Genomic DNA, 13,846 nt, shown 5'->3' on the forward strand with positions numbered 1-13,846 from the left:
TAGCCACTAGCAAGCAAGTCCTCCAAAGCTGCTCATTTAACCTGGGATACTACTCTGGAAAAAAGAACATAATACAAGCTAAGGGCTGCAAGCTAAAGGCATGTAAGCAGTCCCCAGCAGAGGCTGTTTAAAACAATGCAGCCACATACTTTAAGGACACTTTTAAGCCCATTCCATTTGTTCTCAGACAGCTGGAGCACTAGCCAGCCCAAGTGTTATTTTAGCACTTTTTTCCCTCAGATTAAGACAGAAAACTGAACTGGAAGGATACTTTTGTAGCAGATAGTCTTCTCTACATTCCTACTACCACTTTGCTTTATAGAAAAGCTCACCAGCTCTGGCAGCTGCTTTAAATAAAGAATGCTTAAGTACATGACTGCTAGCTCAGAAGCACCAACCCCAGGCGTGGAGTCAGGAGATAAGACTCCACAAATCACAGAACTGGCTTAAGTTAAATGAAAAAAGTAAGACTGAGATTGGTTTTTCCTATGGCTTTGGGGTGGATCCTGCAGAGGTCTTAATCCCCAAAGCAGCCTCATGGTTCAAATCCATCCAAAGCCAAAATAAAAATCAGGGAAGTTCCTGTCCGCCTTCCAGCAGTACCTCCCATTTGCCACTGAAGTATCCCAGATGTCTGAAGTGCTGCTTCTGCACCGTCTCAAATTTAACCCAGACCTCATACTTCACGTTAGAGTAATGGCATAAAAATCAAATGCCTCATCATGTCCTCTAGCCCTCTCAAGGGCAAACCAACTAAGCTCTGTAAAAAAACCCTCTACTCAGGATTCTGACTCAGAGCACCAAAGTGCTTTTCAGCCATTAAAAAAAAGGTTTTGCTTTTTTACATTTCTTACGGTAGGACAAGACTAACACAGTACCTGCCTGCTGCTGTTTCAGATTGTCACACACTGGTGTCCTGCCTGAAGTGTTTGGGCTACAGAGACAGCAGGGAAGTGCTTTAAAAAGCATCACTTCATTAGCCTCTTTACAGAAGTTGTACAGCCCTCTTCGAAAGATCTTCAATTCAGGCCAAGTTGAAAGAGATGCTGGTAGGTCAAATAAGTCCCCGACCTTAAAGACAACTAATTGGTTTTAATATCCAAGATCCCTGTACACGCTAATCAAGAAAGTTGCAAAGAGACACTTGCACACATTATTCCCAGAAGGAGCTTTGAGCCATGCTGACAGCTATCAGACTTCCAGGTCACACCAGCCCAGAATACTCCCTATACCACTCAATTAAAGCAGTTAGCTGCCCCAGTGAATGGCACAAGCCTTAGGGGAGATATAATGGACTATCATTCCCAGCAGGCTCTTTTGAGTAAGAGGCTGATCGGAATGAAAGCAACTCTTCCAGACTTTTCTGAAAGTAGCACTCTTAAGGCAAGCTCACGCAGTTCATTTCTTCCTCTGAAAGAAGAGATTCTCAGACTTCCCAGAAATTAGAAAGCTTTGTACATCATGTTTAACTTGCTGCATGAACTAAGGGCATCCCGATGTGGCAGGTGGCAGATGGAACCATTACACCCCTTGGGCACTACGTGGCTCTCCTGCTAGGAAGAGATTTCATGCATTTTTTCCTCTTTTAGAATCACAGAATCATAAAGCTTGGAGAAGACCTCTAGGATCATCAAGTCCAACTGTCAGCCCAACACCACCATGTCTCCTAAACCACGTCCTGAAGTGCCACGTCTGCATGTTTTATGAACACCTCCAGGGATGGCAACTCTACTGCCTCTCTGGGCAGCCTGTTCCAATGTCTGACCACTCTCTCAGTAAAGAAATTCTTCCTAATATCCAATCTAAACCTTCCCTAATGCAGCTTGAGCCTGTTTCCTCTTGTCCTGTTGTTAGTAACTTGGGAGAAGAGACCAACACCCACCTCACTACAACCTCCTTTCAGGTAGCTATAGAGAGCAATAAGGTCTCCCCTCAGCCTACTCTTCTCCAGGCTAAACAGTCCCAGTTCCCTCAACCTCTCCTCTTAAGACTTGCTCTCTAGACCCTTCACCAGCTCTGTTGCCCTTCTCTGGACACGCTCCAGCCCCTCAATGTCCTTCTTGTACTGAGGGGCCCAAAACTGAACACAATATTCAAGGTGCAGCCTCACCAGTGCCAAGTACTGGGACACAATCACTGCCCTGCTCCTGCTGGCCACACTATTCCTGATACAAGCCAGGATGCTGCTGGCTGCCTTGGCCACCTGGGCACACTGCTGGCTCATGTTCACCCAGCTGTCAGCCAGCACCCCCAGGTCCTTCTCCGCCAAGCAGCTTTCCAGCCAGTCTTCCCCAAGCCTATAGTGTTGCATGGGGTTGTTGTGACCAAAGTGCAGGACCCAGGACTTGACCTTGTTAAACTCCATAAAACTGGCCTTGGCCCATCGCTCCAGGCTGTCCAGGTCCCTCTGCAGGGCCTTCCTACCCTCGAGCAGATCGACACTCCCACCCAACTTGGTGTCATCTGCAAACTTACTGAGGGTGCACTCGATCCCCTCATCCAGATCATTCATAAAGGTATTAAACAAGACTGGCCCCAACACTGAGCCCTGGGGAACCCTGCTTGTGACCGGCCACCAACTGGATTTAGCTCCATTCACCACAACTTTCTGGGCTTGGCCATCCAGCCAGTTTTTATACCCAAAGAGGAGTACACCCATCCAAGTCTCTGTATTGAGGACAGAGGGAAAAGGGCAGACAGCAAGGAGGAAGATCAGGTGTGCCCTCCCAATTGTGCCCTTACCAATTCTTCAGTAAAAAAGCACTTGGAAAGCTACCTTCAGTTTTCAATTTATTACACACAGCGTCTTATCTATACAGCAGAGGCACGTGTGTTACTCAAATCACTGTTCCTTAGGAATACCCTACCCAAAGGACCCTACCTGTGGTCATACAGTGGGCTTCACAAGCCCTCATGATTTACTACTGCAAACAAATAAGAGACACCCTGTTTACTTAAATGAGGGAGAACGCATCATCTAAGTCTTAAACTAGTTTAACACAGCACAATACTGTGCTTGGTCAAACGCTGCAGCAAATTCCAGCCTGGATTTATATCCAAAAGCACCTTCCATTACCAACATGAAGTGCATTTCTTAGGCTTGACATGCTTTCGCCACTATTTACTCAGCCAAAGCTATTTCAGGCACTAACCAATTCCTACAGAATCCAGCAAAATAGCAGGCAGGCAGCTTGCCACAGGAGCAGCGGCAGCCTAAGCATCTCACAGCATCCATGCTGCTGGAGCCTGGAGCTCAAGGAGTCAGCCAGCTTGTCACCCCATGTCCCCAGGGCACCCAGCACCCCAGGCTGGGCAGCCCCTGCCAGCATGCTGCTGCCTGCTGGGTACAGCTAATCCACCTAACCAAGTAGTTCATTAGGCAGCCAGCTAATTGAAAGTAACAGTCAGCACCCCCTGTTCATCTCACATCTTCCTTAAAAAAGGCACACAGTGAGGAACTGATCACAAAATTAGATTGTGTCCCAGTGAGGCTGCAACCAGCAAGACATCGACTGAAGCAGATCTGCACATAAGTAACTGGGATGGCTGCAGAACTTCACACACAATTAAAACCTTGTTATCCCACCTCAGAAGAGCAGATTTCCCCCTCTCGAAGCAAGCCTGTACCTGTATCAACCTTACCACAGAATAGCAAGGTCTTTAAAAAACCCCAAAACAAACAAAAAAACCCTGTGGTTGCATCTGCTAAATTCACCATGAGACAAAACGTAGCAAAGATGTTTTAACAAAGCTGTCATTCAAAACACTTAGAAAAAATTAGGTTATTCTGCATAGTAATACTATTTTCAGATTTCCTATCGGCCTTTGCAGCCACTGGACCTGAACAAGACAATATGTATTTCTGCAAAATCCCATGCCTCCTCCTTCACAGACACACACCAGGTTCTAGAGTACATTTACTCTGGGAACAAGATAGGGGAAACCACACTGACTACAACCTCCCAAAAGGGGCCTTTCCAAACGGCAGACCTCTAAAACAAACAGGCTCTGCAGTGCATGAAGCACATGGGACATTTGCTGCCTGGCAGGCCATTGCCAACCACAAAACCCCTAGCGAGCACACTGCCAGACAGAACTTCATTACAGAATTGTTACAGTGAACAATTAAGTAATCAATCTAGATTAAGGGCAGTGCTCACACTGGCAGCTCAGGATCGAATGTGCGATGAGTTAGTTCTTCACTGTATCATTCCCAGAGCTCCTGCAGGAAGGATGGACCAAAAGCACTCCAGATTATATTCTGCTCAGCAGGATCCTGATTTCAAAATGCAGCATCACCAAAAGGTGTGTGTCATCCAACTCCACCCCACCCCCACCCCCCCATCTTTAGTGCACCCGAGACAAATTATACTAGATCAGCTGGAACCTAATGCTTTCAAACTGAACTGAGCCAGGAAGTTTTAAGCAGCTAGAGAGAGCTGCTGTCCCTATTCTGGGTTAAGGAGTAACTGCAGAGCAGCTGAATAGCTGCCACTGTAATGCAAGTACGTCCACCAAAACCCAGAATGCCCCAAGATGTTTGCTTTGTAAGAAAACATCCAGGACCACAGGACAGCACAACACGTGCCACAGTGCAAGGAACAGGAGAGGAGAAAACAATTAAAAATACTAAGGGCACCTGTCCACACACTACAAAAACAAGGGGGCAATTAAGTGCCAACCTCTGGAAAGGTAGAAAGACTTCACTGTCTGGATACTACGGTTACTACTCACACTGTGCCAGTCCTGTCAGTAATTGGCAATTAGCTTAGAGGTACCAGCATTAGGTATCTCTAGGATAGAAGATGATCAGGGCTCCAACTTTGCTCCTAAACCACTGCAGGTGGGCTCCAACCTTGCTCCTACCACCTGCTAAAGAACTGTTTGGGGGAAAGGGAGAAGCAAAAACAAGCACATTCTGCTCTCTCTAGACAGCAAGTTCTTTAAAAAAACCATCTAGGTTTGTGGATAGGATAGGTTGTTCTGTTATTAAAACTTCAATGTTACTACAGTTTGAATTTCAGACAACTACACCACAAAACAAAGAGCTTTCCCAGTCACAGAGAGGCCCAAGAGCAAATGTTAACAAGTTATCACAGTGAGTGGCAGTGTGTGTGGTGCTAAATCATCATCACTAAACTAGCCCCAAAATGCTGAAAGGAAAAGTTTTGCCAGTATCCCTGCAAGCAGGTACTACGGCATCCAAGCCGCTCATGTTTCCTGCAAGATATTCCTGCACTGCCCAAGAGGTATCATCCGACAGCATCTCACTGTGCCTTATGACAGCTGCAGTACTGCAGACCAAGGAGAGAACCGTTGGGTGGTTTCCAGAAGAAAGAGCAGGGATGTCACAGAAGACACTTACACCAGCTGGATTGCTGTGTTGAGTCCCAAGCCAGGTTTGGCACCAGGAGCAGTGCCCACTGTGTATGAGTTTTATGGTTCAGCATGAGGAAGCCACCACAACAGAAGGCAAGTGCACAAAGAGAGCAGTGTATCACATTTGAAATAAGCTGCCAAGTATACCTCATGGATGGTTTTCATTACAGCTGGCAGATGAACCTCCTGTTCTAGGCGGCCACCTTCATCTACAGGGATTCAGTTTCTACTCTTTTGCCTGTCAGAAGGAAGAGCTGAGCAGGTCCTTAGACCTTCAGCTGAAACTAAAAACTGGTCTAGTGGTTTTCTAAAAAGACTCCTACCATCTTACACAGCATTACATCAGTAAAACGGCTACCTGCATGGCCACATACCACACAAAAACCAGAACAGCATGCACTGACTGTAGCTACCCTCAACCTGGCAGACAAGAGCAATCCCAACCAGAAGTATGAGAAGGAACAGTCACTCAACCTGTCTCCTGGAATTTGGAATATGCACTGGCAAGGGAGAGCAATAACTTAACAGGCATGCTATATAAATAGCAGTAACTGGCCTATCCTGTGGTATCAGAGGATACTTGACAAACAGCAGCTGAGCTGTAGTTGTTCCTCAATGAAACATTTTACACTAATAGCACGCTGTGTGATGTAGAGATACAGAGGCAAGGGAGGTCAGTCATTCTCTATGACTCAAAATGAGCTTATTTTTACCGGGCACTAGCTTCATGAGTGTCTTGCTTTCTCCAGGAACCAAGGGCAGTACAAGAACTATATGTGACTGCCAGAGACTGGCAGGAGCATGGAGCAAACCGCTTTCAGATAATCTGATCTTAACCACATACCACAGCTAGGAAGCTTTCTATGAAATAACTTGCCACATACTGCTTCAAGCAACGTTACCTTCCCAAGGTAACATCTGTTGGTCTCCATCCAAGAGGACTGCAGATTACTGGGCAGGCATCACATGGATTGAGCTGCCTGGATGGCCAACACTACTGAAGTTCTACAATGCCTAGACCAGTGTCATCACTGGCATATTCACAGCCAGATGCAAGACTGATATAGCCTGTGTAATCCAAGGCAGAACTTTACCAAGCACATACTACAGGACCAAGAGAAGAGCGCTACTTCTGAAAAAAATACCCACATAGCACTGCAGGCACACGCTACATCAGCGATGGACTAGGTTGAGAGCACAGTCCACACATGAAGTGATGTAAGTAAAAATATTTGAGTTTTTTTTGATCCTGTACCTGAGCAGAGATGTTGAATGAAGTGCTATAAAAAGTAAGTGTCCTTTGGTATAGGCAAGTACAAAATTGCTGGTGTGGGTTCTCTTACAAAACATAGGCCATTAGACACTCCCTATTCACATAAGCCCTGTATGCAACAGCATTGACCTTGCCGTATGGGAATTTCTTCGTGTATGCTCTTACCATTTACGAATTATGGCTGTGAAGTACATAAACAGCTCATAGCTGTGCCCTCTAAAGACTTAAAGTCTTTTAATAAGACAAAGCCTTCATCAAAAAGGAAATGCCTCAAGTCTACTTCAGATGCCAAATCTAGAGAGACGACAGCAGATGCAAAAGCTACATAAGTTTTCCTGGAAATCCTGTCAGCCTGCTAGGAAAGAGAAGAGACAATCTTAAGAGCCTAGGATCCCTTCAGTGCTTCAGAGGCAACATCATCTGGAAGCCTACCCAAAGACTGCATTGCCTGCGAGAATATTGGTTGAATACTTTACAACGGACATAGCCAACATGCCTCAATCTAGCTGCTGCTTGAGAAGCAACAGCTTTTTGTGATGTCTCCATTAGAAACAGATGAAATCTCACTCCCTGTTCAGGTGATGGGCTCAAAGCACAGCTCCAGCAAGAGACAAGTGCTGCACAGATACCTAAACAGAGCACACAATACCAGTTATGTGACAGTGGGACCTACCACTAGGTCCACTGAAGTTTAATGTGAAGTTGAGCGGAAAGCCATGCTGTTGACAGCACTTTTTACAGCATCATTTCAACAAGAAACTCACAACCCTCACCTCAGAGGCATTCTGCATTTCACTACAGCATACACCAGAACTCTGGATCATCTAGTAAAAGGCAACATCAATACAAGTTGTTCCTCAAACGTTTCCAGGTCATCCAAAGAAGGGTATGAAGATATGGAAGAGACCAGTTCCCGTGGAAAAATAAGGCAGAGATAACCTCTCTAGAGCCAGTCCTACCTCATAAGCACAGAAAAAAAGCTCAAGATGGGGGAAGGGTAGTTATGAGGGGGGGGATCACAGGGCCAGGTAGACCAAGTCATTCTTTCCTCAAGAGTACTTTTCAGCATAAGCATTAATTGGAGAAAGCGAGCCACCCTCCCGAGTGGAAGAAACACTGAAGAAACACTCCAGATATCGAATTCCCCCTCAGACTTTGAATGCCACCTCTATCCTGAACAAAGAGAAAATCACTTAGCTGCACAGCATGAGGCCATGCAGCTATTGCCTCCATGGCTCACACAATGCCAAGCTCTCAAACTACAGTTCTGTCCCAAAGGCCTACACAGGAATCTTTTATCACATCTGGCAGCATTACAGGAAAAGCACGTCACATAACCAGAAACAGCTTGAACACAGACATTAAGACTGTCCTGAAAAGGTATTCTGCTCTCTTACCCTAACCCACTGACCTTCTTGAAGAGGAAAAGCCCCAGGATGCCAAGCAAGCTTACAGAGTGCAAGCTAGGGAGCAAAGCACCAAGCCAGAACCCTGGAAAACAGAAGTAAGTCTGCTCTCTCCAGTGGACCCCCTGCTTCGACAGCAAAGGAAAGCTTCCCAGAGGGAGGCAGCAGATGGCTGCTTCAGCAAAGGAGCAGAGGCAAGACTGGCTAGTGTCTCACCAAGGGTCAAGCAAGGTAGTGCTTTCCCCCCCGCTAAGCAGTTGCTGGCCTGCTGCCAGCATCTGCCTCCTGAGCTCAGCATGCATCACTCCCCAGGGACAGAAAGGAGGTGAAAGAAGAATCAGGTCACAGACCTCTGTTTCTCAGTGTAGCAGAGAATTTGGCCAGGTATCACGTGTCTGAAGGCTGCACAGGTAGCAGGTAACAGTGAGCCCTTGCCCATTGGTCCACCACGCACTACCCACACCAAGGTCAACGTAAGCAGCTCCAGGCTCTAAGCTTCCTCCTGTCCCCAACCACAGCCAGCTCCAACACTGCAGCTGCTGCTCAGCCAACCGCCAGCGCTCAGATCCCCAATCAGTTCTGCAGCTCCAGAAGCAGATCCTGACTTCATCCCATATTGCCAAAGAGCATTGAATCAGCACGAGTGGATACTGCACACCCCACGAGGAAGGTGAATCAATGCCACCCTGAAATCCTTGGATCAAAGGCAACACATCACAAAACATAATTGCGTAGGCATGTTTTGAATAGGCCTTATTGGCTGCATCTGACCTCATGCAGAAAGCCCGGATGCCCAATTACTGGTAAGTGGAACAGACATTTCTGCACTTCAGACATTTGTGACTCACTGGGAGGCTTGGTTTTGCCAGAGCTCCCCTGCTCTCCCCCCTACCTCTCCAATTATTAATGCTCTAAGTTTAAAAGACTTGTTGCATTATGCTAATGGGCCAGTTGGGTACAAGATGTACACAGAGGGACTGAAGCAACAAATCCAGATTTGCTCGTTAAGATGTTAATGCCTCAGAGCTACATGGGAACAGGGAGCTAATGGGGGGGTGAGAAATCTAGTTAACCACAAAGCCAAAAAAGTCTGTCCTCTTTTGAGGCACTCGTTCCCATCTTCTACCATATCATTTGACTTCAGCAGTCAGGGTCTCATTCATTAGCTCTATGTGAATGATGATCTGTGGATGAATCAGTGTTCACTAACAAGTCACACAGTTGTAAAAGAGGGTATCAGGCTGCCAAACTACCAAAGGCTATAAAGCACTTCCTAGAGTTCTTATCTGACACGTAACCATTCTCCCAGATCAGGTCATTTTCCCCCACTTGCTAGTGTGTATTCTTAAAACAGCACTTCCTAACTGTTGCTATAATTCAAAAGGCACAGGCAGAGTGCGCAGATGAGAAACCCCAGGAAGTGTTTTACAATTAGACAGAAGCAACCAGCAGGATGTCAACGACCCTTTGGACATTCTCCCTGGCTCCGGCTGCCTTCTCACCTGGTACAGGGAGGGGACAGCTTTCTCAGACCACCCACCCTCAACACTACTGAAACACAAGCTCTTAAGACAGACTGCCTCAGTCTTGAGAGGTCTGATCAGCCCTGGTCGTTGAAATCCATATTCAGCTTCTAACCCCAGCACTATGGAGACTGGCAGCCCGTACTCAGACAGTCAAAGCAGGGAAAGGGTGCGTAAGCAGCCTGCCACAAAGCCCTCAGGTATCACTTCTACCCTGGACTATTTCTATTCATTCCTCTCTGCAAACATCATCTCCTCACACCACCAGAAGCAAAAGGCAGTATTAATATTATAGCCCTTACCTCTGCAACAGAAAAGTGACCTCCTTTAGAAACTACCCTTAAGACAAGTGAGCTGAGAAGGCACTACTTAGAGGAAACAATTTGGCTTAGGTAAGAAAAATCATAACCTCTTCCCTAATCACCCTATGTTTTAATGATGGATCATAACGCCAAAGCAGAAAACTCACTGTCAGTAAAGATAAATTCCATGTGCCACCCGAAAATGCTATTCTCCCAGTCCTTGCCCCACTCATCTGTTCCACATTCCCCAGATCATGAAGAGACAGCTGTTTACCTCAAGGCTGGCCCAGCCCAGATTCCAGCAAAAGACTTTCAGCAAACGAAGGACCGCTGGAGACATCAGCTTGCTGTGGAGAGATCCTCAAGGCTATCCCATGACTGGCACTAGCATGACATATCAGCACTGCAACCTAATTAACAGAAGTTGGAAAGCCAAGTAGTACCTTGCCACAGCACTGCCCTTCACAGATCGACCAGCTCACCCAGGCCCGGTTCAAGGTCTCCATCATACTCCATGTCCTAAGGTGAAAGCTTCAGCTCTGCAGAAACAGATCCTGTAACAGCAGTTAAACTGCCTCCCAGAGACCAGGCCCAAGGCACAGCCACAACAACAAACAGATCCTGATAAAGACGGTAGGGAGAGATACCTGCTGCTAGTCTGGGAGGCAGGGGAGGGAGCCTCTGAACTGACACATCTCTGGCAGCATGGCCAGAAACCAGTCACAGCAATGAAAGAGCACACCAAACCCTCTTCCTGATGTATGACATCACTTAAAGACAAGTTAGTTATCCTGGTACTTGCCTAGACACGACTGTATTGTTACAACCACACACGATAGAGTACACCGCTGCATACAGTGTACTGTAATCTTATAAGCATATATGGTGCAGTAGAGGAATTCACATCGACTTCAGAATCAACTGTGCTAGCACATTCAACAGTTATTCCAGCACATTTGCAACTTCAGTGCAACGAAGCTGTATAGCACCTGCAATCAGCAGAACAAGCCATCTACAGTCAAGTGCTGCAGATGCTCCCAGGAGTGACTGAGTATTTGCACTACCTAATTCAGGTGAGAAATACAGCTCACCGATGCAGCATGATATAAGCCTGGCACCACCAATTTCCTAGCACTTTATTCACAGAAGAAATCAGGAACAAGGCAAACCCGTACAGGACATCTACTTGCAATGGACTCCAATTATTCCCTAAATGCATCCCAGCAGCTCGCACTGCTGCAGCATTCACAGCTGCAGTGTTAACACACAAGGTAGGCAGGCTTTCAGGTCACTTTTGGAAAGGCCCACCACACTAAAAGTAGAACAGGCCAAGACTATCTTGTTCTCCAGAACCACCAGGTTGTCCAAAGAGGCCTCTACCTTGCCAACTTGCCTGCTCACAGAAGTGGCATCACCCCAGGACACCCCAACAAGGTGTGGAGATGTGCAGCCTCCCATCCCTGTTGCACAAGGCTGGGAAACAGCAGCAGCTTGAGGCAAATTCTGAAGCTGGCCCCATCAGGACCAGCAAGGCTCCAGATGGACCACAGGAGAACTCAGCAGCAAACAATGCTTTCTGCAACACCAGCTGGGCAAATCATTTACATCTCAGCAACAGGTCAGCTTCTCCACCCTCAAATAGAACTAGTATGGGTTTCACTTTGCAGGAATTCCCACACATTTTCAGGCCTCTGTCCTTCTTGGTGACTATTTGACTCACATTTGGTTTGTCCCATGTAGCAGATGGAAGTCTCATCTTAGCAGAATCCAAACCCCAGCAGGAGACTGCATCACTTATCCTTCCCATGGCTCTGGAGACACCAAAGCTTCCCCTTCTCTTGCCATTTCTCCATTCTCCTACCTCAATACATTTCTTCCAGTTACAGCCACAGCACATTACTTGTTCAGAGTTAGTTTCTGCATTTGCTCAGAAGCCTGCGTACACCCTGTTCCCCCCACCTTCCAAAATACTTAATCTGGAAAACATTCTGTTTGTCAACCTTAGTCATGCTTGCAGACAGAGCCTTCAAAGACACTATTCTCTTTGCCTCCTCTTTCTCTGTTTCAGTAAAATAACTCATAAGCACTACTGCTCCAAACAGGAGTCTAGCCCTGCCTTTAAGTTCAGGACAGGTGAGATATCTCAAGGGAGCAGGTTCCTGAAGGTTTTACCGTTATAATGCAGCTCTACACCCTGCATCAGCACCTGCTGCACTCTTACTTGGGGTTTGAAAGTCCATCTGCCCAGTGGAGGTGTTAGTAAGCCATTTCTAAGCAGAGCTGTCTGCAGGAAGAAAGTTCTCATTTCCAAGTCTTTGAGAAGTTATCCAAATGTGACTCGGATGTGACATCTCAGGCCTAAGCCTGCAAGAAGACTGCTAGTTGTTGCTGATACTTAATTTTGCCAAGCATTTACAGCTTAGATTAGCAGAAAAAACTGACCATAGCCCTGCTCACTATACAGAACTGCAAAGACCAAAGGAACAAAGAGTGATTGTCAGTTTAACAGTGACACTGGAAAACTGCATGAAGCAACAGCAGAAAAGCACTTAGAGAGAAGATAAGGGAAAAATATAGTGGCTAACATTGCTTCAACTTGAGCTGCTGCAACATCCACATGCAAAGACATAGCTGCAACTTCAGGGTGGGGGTACAGTCTTTCACCCAGATGCTGTTTTACAAAAAATAACCATGGACTGAAGGCAGAATCCCTTTGTAGGGAAGCAGCAGAGACATCAGATGAAAGTCTGAGCGCTCCAAGCTACCAGAGATGGCTAGACTTCTCACAAGGGCATAACTTGCTTATCACCAGCCTTTCAGCCTCATCATCTTCTGGCTAGAAAGGTTAATTGCCTGTAGCGCAGAACCCAGGCCTCATTTGCTGTCACTCATACACACTCTGCAGATACCAGCTACTCCCCCTTCCCTTCCCACCAGATCAGAAAGACCAACTCATTAACTTTGTACAGTACCAGTTTGCCACTCAACTTTGGAAGAGGTAGGAGGAGATAATAGACACTTCTGTTTTAGAAAGTAAGATACAGACAAAAGCTCCTTCTACTCCCTGCCAGCAGAGGTAGGGCTTTGCGGTGGCTTTGGGCATTTTAAGAATTATTTTCATTGTTTTGATTTGCCAGACTCCTGCTATCCAGAGATCAGTGAGAAAGCCAGCTTTCCTAAGCAAGGCTGGAAAAACAACACAAGACATTCTTGCTAGGACATTACCTTGAAGTTTGAGAAGCAGCCTTACCCTCCCTGGCCTCTAGCTGATCAGCTTCTGGTAAAGCTGAGGCTCTAACCTTCTGCCTTAGTTTTCTGACCAAGTGCTGCCACTCACCTCATCTATGTCAAACATGATAAAGGCATTTCCTTGATTTTATGCTCACTTAACATTTTTATAACATTCTGCAGACTTCATTGAGGTTTTACCAAAATACCTGGATAACAGCAGAGGTGCCCCAACCGCCACACGCGAATTGAACGTCTACCTCCAGCTTCCTCCATTTCCCATCCCTTTGATCCACTGCGGGAACAACCAGCACATGAAACTGGGACACTGCTGCTGGGTCACTATTAGGAGTACATGAGTAAGGGAAGGTGGAGACGCCAAGGAGTCCCTGGCCCTCCACATCACCCTATTTAAAGGCTGTGCCCCCTAACCCACCCCAGAACAGGTCTTCCTACTTCACAGGAAGAGGAAGCGACTCTCCCAAAGGCCGGAAAAGCCTGTTTCACTGCCTCACACCTCTTGTGTCGGGGAGCCTAACACTTCTGGTGGCAAAAGTTGCAGCATCTTTTCCCCTTACCAGACCCAAACAGACTAGGATGATTTTAGCTAGGACTCCCTGGAAGCATGATGCGCATTTACATGTAACCAGCATAACCCTGCTCATAGAAGGATTGCTAGCATCAGCAGCCTTTGTCAGGTGGTGGTTTATGAGCTAGCACACATATTGAGGAACA

The 13,846-nt window shown here is 46.6% G+C and overlaps 1 protein-coding gene across 3 annotated transcripts in view; it reads right to left on the reverse strand.

Annotated features, from left to right (window-relative positions):
- ETF1 (eukaryotic translation termination factor 1) overlaps window positions 1–13,846 on the reverse strand; it is a 29,151-nt gene that overhangs the window by 12,874 nt on the left and 2,431 nt on the right. The window contains exon 1 of one of the 3 annotated variants that reach the window (XM_075102224.1): window positions 10,158–10,257. The exons of the other annotated variants lie outside the window; for them this stretch is intronic. The gene's annotated coding sequence lies outside the window, so the exon portion shown is untranslated. Of the gene's footprint in view, window positions 1–10,157; window positions 10,258–13,846 lie in introns of those variants that run through there. 3 annotated transcript variants of the gene reach the window in all.

Source organism: Phalacrocorax aristotelis, chromosome 8 (genome assembly GCF_949628215.1).
Source record: "Phalacrocorax aristotelis chromosome 8, bGulAri2.1, whole genome shotgun sequence".
Lineage (NCBI taxonomy): Eukaryota > Metazoa > Chordata > Aves > Suliformes > Phalacrocoracidae > Phalacrocorax > Phalacrocorax aristotelis.